Here is an 8406-nt window from a genome sequence, read left to right on the forward strand (position 1 = left end):
GGCCTCTTGCATATGGCCAGCTTGTGCCTTATGGTCAAATTACTAAAAAAAAAAAACCCTGCTAACTGAAGGGTCGGGGCTCTCAATTCTAACCTGCTGTGTGGCTGATGATTAGGAGCCCAGGCTCAAGCTTGCAATAAAAGGCTCTCAGGTGTTTACATCAGCTCCTAGCTACTCAGGAGGCTGAAATGTGAGGAACAAGGTTCAAAGCCAGCCCCAGAACAAAAGGACTTGAGACACTTTATCTTCAATTAATCTCTAGAAAGCGGGAAGTGGGGCTTGGCTCAAGAGTAGGGAAGCTGAAGAACTCAAGAACAACACCTAGGGAAGCTGAAGAACTCAAGGACAACACCTAGGGTAGGGTGGTAAACTTGAGCTGAAGAGCTCAGGGACAGTGCCCAGGCCGAGTTCAAGACCCATGACCCACCCCCCATAAATTACAAGATGTGGTTTAACAGATGCCAGAGGAAATATTTTAAAAGTAGTTTTCACAGGTATTAAAACTCCATCTTGCACACTGAAGTCATCATACAGAGAAAATCAGAGCTTTTATATTTGTGTTTATTCTTTATTTAACTTAAACTACTATAGTTGAGTATCAAATACATATTTTAAGTACTAATATCTTCACTGGGCTAGAAATAAAATATGAAAACACTTTCTAGAAGAAAAATTGCTTATGTCTCAAAAGATGATATTGATATGATCAGAGGGATCCTAATACTGAATTAAGCAAATGAAAAAGTATCATCAGCTGGGCTCTAGTGGCTCACAACTGTAATCTTAACTACTCAGGAGGCTGAGGTCTCAGAATCCCTGCTTGAAATCAGCTTAGGAATCAAAGTCTATGGGACTTATCTCCAACAAACCTCCAAAAAACTAGAAGTGGAGCTGTGGCTCAAATGGGAGAGTGCTAACCAAGAGCAAAAACATATAGGTGCCCAACTCTGAGTTAAAGCCATAGGATCATCACCAACAAGCAACACCAACAAGAAGAAAAACAAGTATTCTCCTAGATACAAAAGGACCCAAGAGGGTATTAATCTATTTATTAAGGAAAAGCTTTCTCTGGCAAGAAAGCAGTAAATCATGTGAGAGAGTTCAATGGAAATTTTCTTCTGTACATTAGCTTTATTTTTTTTCTTTTTTTAAATTTTTTATTGTAATTAATAAAAGGGTTACATGATATTTGCCAGATAGAAGGTGCATTAATTCACATACATTGATACCCTTTCACATGTCTTGGTACCCATTACCCTCCCCCCACACCCCCCATCCGTCTTGGTTTTCCCCCCTTCCCTATCAAATTTCAAATAACCAAATACAAATAAATTCAATATATCAGATAACAAAGTGAGAGACTGTAACAATATGAGGTACCCAAGGGACAGCAAAGGAGATGAGAGACAACATAGTACATTAAGGACAACAATCATTCGTTATGTGGCTTTTGTTTCAATATCCTGGAGGTCCTTTCAATTAGCTTCATACTATATGGCCTTACGTATCAAGATTTTGCTCTATTGCAGATCTCTGCTAGTAGACCCCAAGGTTTCTACTGATTATGATGAATGAGGGAAACCATTGAGTCTAAGTTCCTTTGAGTCTGGCGCCTCACAGGGCCAGCGAGTGGCCGGAGGCCAGGGCGCCTCCGCCGCGCGGTCCCCTCGCCCCGCATCCCTCCGCAATGCTGGCCCTGGCCTCAGGCTGACTGCCTGGGCGGCGCTGGGCTGCGCTGCTGGTGTTCGGGCTCCTGGTGACTGGAGCCATGGACAGATGCGACCTGGTGCCCAGACACCTCCGCCGGCGACGGTCTACTGGCTAGGCCGGGGCGGCCACTTCTCCAGCGCCAGTGGTGGGCGATCGCCCGGCGCTGCTGACAGATCCCTGCATGTCACTGAGTCCACCATGCTTCACAGAAGAAGACAGATTTAGTCTGGAAGCTCTTCAGACGATCCATAAACAAATGGATGATGACAAAGATGGTGGGATTGAAGTAGAGGAAAGCCATGAATTTATCAGGGAAGATAGGAAGTATAAAGATGCGACTAATACGCATAGCCATCTGCACAGAGAAGACAAGCCTATTACTGTTGAGGATTTGTGGAAGCGATGGAAAGCATCGGAAGTTCATAACTGGACCCTTGAAGATCCCCTTCAGTGGTTGATAGAATTTGTGGAACTCCACAATATGAGAAGAATTTTAGAGACAATAATGTCAAAGGAACAACACTTCCCAGGATCACAGTACATGAGCTTTCATTTATGATTTATCAGTTGAAAATCAACGACCGGAGTCACAGACAGAAACTACAGCTCAAGGCCCTGGATGTGGTTTTATTTGGACCTCTGATGCGTCCACCCCATAACTGGATGAAGGATTTTATTCTCACAGTTTCTAATCTAATTGGTGTTGGAAGATGCTGGTTTGCTTATACACAGAATAAGACATCAAAAGAACATGTTGCAAAAATGATGAAAGACTTAGAGAGTCTACAAACTGCAGAACAAAGTCTTACGGACTTACAAGAGAGGCTTGAAAAGGCACAGGAAGAAAACAGAAATGTTGCTGTCGAGAAGCAAAATCTAGAGCGCAAAATGATGGATGAAATCAATTATGCCAAGGAGGAGGCCTGTTGGCTGCGAGAGCTCAGGGAAGGAGCTGAGTGTGAACTGAGCAGATGTCAGTATGCAGAGCAGGAATTGGAGCAGGTTCGCATGGCTCTAAAAAAGGCTGAAAAAGAATTTGAACTGCGAAGCAGCTGGTCTGTTCCAGATGCTCTTCAAAAATGGCTTCAGTTAACCCATGAAGTAGAAGTACAGTACTACAACATCAAAAGACAGAATGCTGAAATGCAGTTAGCTATCGATAAGGATGAGGCAGAAAAAATTAAAAAGAAGAGAAGCACCGTCTTTGGGACGCTGCACGTTGCTCATAGCTCCTCCCTAGATGAAGTAGATCACAAGATTCTAGAAGCAAAGAAAGCTCTCTCAGAGTTGACAACTTGTTTACCAGAACGACTTTTTCGCTGGCAACAGATTGAGAAGATCTATGGCTTTCAGATAGCCCATAACTCGGGACTCCCCAGCCTGACCTCTTCCCTTTATTCAGATCACAGCGGGGTAGTGCTGCCCCGAGTTTCCATTCCACCCTACCCAATTGCTGGAGGGGTTGATGACTTAGATGAAGACACACCCCCAATCGTGTCTCCATTTCCTGGGACTGTGGCTAAACCTGCTGGATCTTTAGCCCGAAGCAGCAGCTTGTGTCTCTCTCACCCTAGCATTGTGCTCTCTTCACCACAGTCCCAGCGAGCCCAGCTTCCTCCACATGCTTCTCATCCAGCCCATCCTCATCATCCTCACTGGCCTCAGCATCCCCAGCACTCATTGCCTTCCCCGGATTCAGACATCCTCTCAGTGTCAAGTTGCCCTGCACTCTATCGGAATGAAGAAGAGGAGGAGGCCATTTATTTCACTGCCGAAAGGCAATGGGAAGTGCCAGACACAGCTTCAGAATGTGACTCCTTGAACTCTTCCATTGGAAGGAAGCAGTCTGCTCCCCCAAGCCTGGAGATATACCAACCAGTGTCTCCTTGGAAGATATCCAGAGATGAGCTCTCCCTAGAGGATTCTTCCAGAGGAGATACACCCGTGACGGCAGATCTCTACCTGGGCTCTCCTGATTGTGTAGGTCTGACAGAAACGAAGAGTATGATCTTCAGTCCTGCAAGCAAAGTGTACAACAGCATCTTGGAGAAGTCCTGTAGCATGAACCAGCTCTCTAGTGGCATCCCGGTGCCTAAACCTCATCACACATCATGTTCCTCCACTGGCAAGGAAAGCAAACCAGTTCAGGAAGCCCCAAGTGTTACCAGGATAAGCAGCATCCCCCATGACCTTTGTCATAATGGAGAGAAAAGCAAAAAGCCATCAAAAATCAAAAGCCTTTTTAAGAAGAAGTCTAAGTGACCTACCTAGCTGTTTTGTTGGGATTCCATTTCAGTAGCACCTGTACACGTTTTTTTCCATCCATCTTCTACTCCCTATTTTTGTTTTAATTTTAGGACTGCAATTAACTCCATTGGGGCTTTCAAAACTGGATGCCATAGTGGAATGTCCTGCAAGGCAACTGTCTACTCTCTGCTTATTTAAGTGACTACATAGCCAATTCATCAAGCCAATTACTGAAAAATCATTAAGAGATGAGGCAGTTTAGAGTCATTTCCTGCCTATTTATTTCTGCATTTTTGATGGTGATGTATATACAATATTTTGTTGAAAGCCACTATGGACTTACAAGCTTTAATGGACTAGTAAGGCAGCATGGGCTTGCAAAAATTTCTTGTTTCCACAGAGCTATTTACATGATGGACTATATAACTTAAAAAAAGTAAAACTAATTGCACTACTGTTTTCCAGACTGGAAAAAAAAATCTCTGCAAGTTAAACTGTATAGTTTGTAAAATGACTGTGGATAGGGGACTGTTTTCACTTTCAGATCAAAATGGGTTTTTAAGTAGAAAATAGGGTTTCTAATTGACTTGATTTCTGGAAACGAAAACCCATGCTTTTATTATGGGACGCTTCTTCAAAATGCATTTAATATAAAGGTTCGAGTCCTGCTATAAAGATCATGTTTTGTTTTCCCCAGGGCTTTCACTGGGATTTACTGCATTTCAGACTGTATGATAAAAATATAAATAATTTAAGTAGAGAAACCTCTTGATTCCTTATGTGAATGGAAGAGCTAAAGCTTGATTGAAGGACTTAAAACATTCACAAGCTGAAACTGAGGTGGGGAGTGTGGGGATTCAGACCCTTGTTTACAGACTTTGAATAACTGCAAAGGACTTATGGTTTGTGAAAAATTTGTACTGTGGAAAAGATAATAAATTGGAGACCATATTGAAAAAAAAAGAAGCAAGGTACACTGGGGGGAGAGGGGGAGCGGGGACTCACGCCTATAATTCTAGCTACTCAGGAGGCTGAGATCTGAGGATCAAGGTTCAAAGCCAGTGCGGGCACAAAAGGACCTAAGACTCTTGTTTCCAATTAACTTCTAGAAAACGTGAAGTGGGCCTTAGCTCAAGGGTAGGGAGGTAGCCTTGAACTGAAGAGCTCAGGGACAGTGCCCAGGCCGAGCTCAAAACCCATGACCCCCCCACACACACACAAAAAGAAGCAATGTACCCACTACCTGATGAATGTCAATGTAAGCCCTCTGTACATCACTCCAACAATAAAAAAAATAATAAATGTTATAACAGAGGTGTCCTCAGGGTCCTGTGGAACACAGTGCAAATGAGGGCATGGGTCACCACCACCCTGAAAATAATCATCAGTGAATAACACATTAGATGGTTACACACACACACACAATCAGACTTCCAGATGGAGGCCAGTGGTTCACATATGTACTGCTAGCTACTCAAGATGCTGAGATCTGAGGACCTCGGCTCAAATCCAGCCAGGGCAAGAAAGGCCATGAGACTTGTATCTCCACCAAACTACTAAGAAAATCTGGAAGTCGAGCTGTGGTTCAAGTGGTTGGGAGCCTTGAGCAAAACAACAAGCTCAAGGACAGAGCCTTGGCCCTGAGCTCAAGCCTCAGGACCAACACACAAAAACAAAAGTGTACTTTAGGAGAGGAGTGCTACAGTTCAGGGGCTCATTTACAGGAAGCAGCTCATCTTGTCTCCTCTCTTCCCCATGACACCCAGTGGTTGGCAGGATCTAGTTCACCCATCCTATGCTGTTCCCTCAGTGAAGAGGCCCCTAGACCTTAGCAGACTGGCCAGAGGCCCTGGCACTGGGGCTGTGCTGTCCCCGCCCCATTCCTCTGGGCTCCGCCCCCACGCTCTCGGACACGCCCACTCTGCGCAGGGAACAGTGGGAGACAAGGCCTTGGGTTCCTAGACTGGTAACCTCCAAGCTGGCAGCTAAATGGATGCTCTTGGTAGCTTTAGGAGGACACTTCTCCTCTCACTGCAAGGTAGGATCAGGCTGATTCCAGTTCCTCCGGGGCTGTTCATGGCTTCCGTGATTGTTTTCTTGCTTTCCTTCTCTCCTCTTCTTTCTTTCTTTTTCTTCTTTTTCTTTTCTTCTTCTTCTTCTTCTTCTTCTTCTTCTTCTTCTTCTTCTTCTTCTTCTTCTTCTTTTTCTTCTTCTTCTTCTTCTTCTTCTTCTCTCTCTCTCTCTCTCTCTCTCTCTCTCTCTCTCTCTCTCTCTCTCTCTCTCTCTCTCTCTCTCCCTCTCTCTCTCTCTTCATCCCTCCCACCCTCCCTCCCTCTCTCTTTCTGGCTGGCTTGCTTGCTTCCTCTTGCTTTCTTTCTCCCTCCCTCCCTTCTTTCCTTCCTTCCTTTCCTTCTATCTTTCTCCACTTTTTCTCTTCCTCTCCCCCTCCTTGTTCTCTTCTGTTTCTCTTCTCTCTCCCCCCTCCATGGCTCAAAGCCACGAAAGTTCATGACACTCTTATTTCCAGTTAACCACCAAAATGGCCAGAAATGAAGCTGTCAGTTACCTCATAGAATGCTAGTCTTGAGAAAAAAAAAGCTTATGGACAGCATCCATTCTCTTGAGTTCAAGCCCTGTGGCTGACCAAGAAAAATAAGGAAGAATGAGTTTTTTTATACCAAGAGCACAGTTACGCTGATGACTACCTTATTGGCACAAATGATGTGAAACATGCATTAGGTCCAAGAGACAGAAAATGACCAGACTCTGTGTTCTGATTTTAGTGATTACAGCCCAATCTAGAACACCAAGATGAAAAAATTAATCCAGTTTTTATTTCTAAATGTTGGTCTTTTGCTTAGATAAGCTGGTTAAGACTAGATTTGAGCCAGGCACTGGCGGCTTACTCCTGTATTTGCAGCTCCTCAGAAGGCTGAGATCTGAGGATCACAGTGTGAGGCATGCCTGGGTAGAAATGTAACCAGCAGGAGAACAGAAGTAATGCTGTGGCTAAAATTTTAAGAGTGCCAGCCTTGAGCATAGAGAGGCTCAGGATCAGTGCCCAGTCCCTGAAGTCAAGCCCCAGAACTTCCCTTGCTGAAATCATCTATTTGCCTAGTGGAGCTCCACGGTGGCTTTCATCTTTTACCTTTAGTGAGGTGGAAAAGTTTGTTCATTCACTTGGACACACAAGATTGGAGCAGGAGAAAGCAATAGTCTCCTTACCTGTAGAGAATATAGTCTTTCTATTCCACAGCTTTTTGAAAGAGGAATAATAGCCTATTCCAGTGTATAGGAAGAAAATGGAGAAAGGGAACAATGAGAGACAGTTGAGAAAGACATTTGATACTGCTCTAGGAAGAAAGAGAGTAAAGAAGGAGCTGCTTGAAAGCAAACAAGAGAGGAAAGGCCATGTCCTTTGATGCGGTTCATTATACTAACCTTAAAGTTTTCCACCACCTCTTACTGGAGAGACTTGAAGCCCTTCAGCCATACCTGTTTGGCCTCAGGTGAATGATTTACAAAGCATCTTCAATACCAAGCGGAACAAATTTAACTGTTTTTAAAATCAAATTCTTATGTGAATGTTAAAAGTTCCCTTGTGTTTTAGGAATTGGAGAATGATACAGGTTTGCAGCAAGGAGTGAGAACTAGTCATAAAAGAAGACCTCCCAGAATTAAGATTTTTTTTAAAAATTAGGATAAAAACCACAGCACACGATGTGCCAGCATATCTGTTTTTGTACAGCTGGGTAGTGTTAGGTGCATTGCCTATGCTGTGAGACAACTTTGGGTCATTTTGCTTAATCTGAACCTCCATGCTCAGAAGCCACCCTGTCTTCCTCCTTTTCTGTAAGCTTGCAACTCAGTATTCAACTTTCTCATCCTGTGAGTTTGGTGAGCTCTGTGCTTCACATAAGTGGACCATGAAGGTTTGTATTATTTTCTTCCCTTTTTTCCCTCATCTTGTTGATTGTACTCTTTAGTACCATTTTTTACAGTCTCATATGATTTGCATTTTTTGATTGCAACTTGAGTGTCAAGTCCTTAAACTCACAGCCAAAACTACTTCCATGAACTTGTGTGTTTGCCCACATGTGTGTGCCCATGCACTAGTAGTATGGCATTGTGCTTCTTCCCTTGGGCTGCTGGCTGATGCTTTAACCCTTGAACTGTATTGGGCGGGTGAATTGGAAATGGCCTTTCAAAACGACTCCTACTGTGAGTGCCTTCCAATTACTATCATCTGGCCTCAACCCTCCCAGTAAATATTATCTAGTTGAGCCAGCGGCTCATCAATCCAATCCTGGCCATGCTGAGGGCACACAAGGGGTTCATGTGATGAGGCAGCATTGCCAAAAGCTAGACTCATTCCTATGCAGCTTCATCTAGCACAGGTTTCTGAAATCAAACCTCAGTATTGAAGAAAGGCCTGGCAGGGACAGAAGA

The 8406-nt window shown here is 43.9% G+C and overlaps 1 pseudogene; it reads left to right on the forward strand.

Moving 5' to 3' along the window:
• Positions 1 to 1910: 1910 nt before the first annotated feature.
• LOC150039317 (stromal interaction molecule 2 pseudogene) lies at positions 1911 to 3973 on the forward strand (annotated as a pseudogene).
• The last annotated feature ends 4433 nt before the right edge of the window (positions 3974 to 8406 follow it).

This window comes from Megascapheus bottae, unplaced genomic scaffold (assembly GCF_031878675.1).
Source record: "Megascapheus bottae isolate mThoBot1 unplaced genomic scaffold, mThoBot2.hap1 HAP1_SCAFFOLD_40, whole genome shotgun sequence".
NCBI lineage: Eukaryota > Metazoa > Chordata > Mammalia > Rodentia > Geomyidae > Megascapheus > Megascapheus bottae.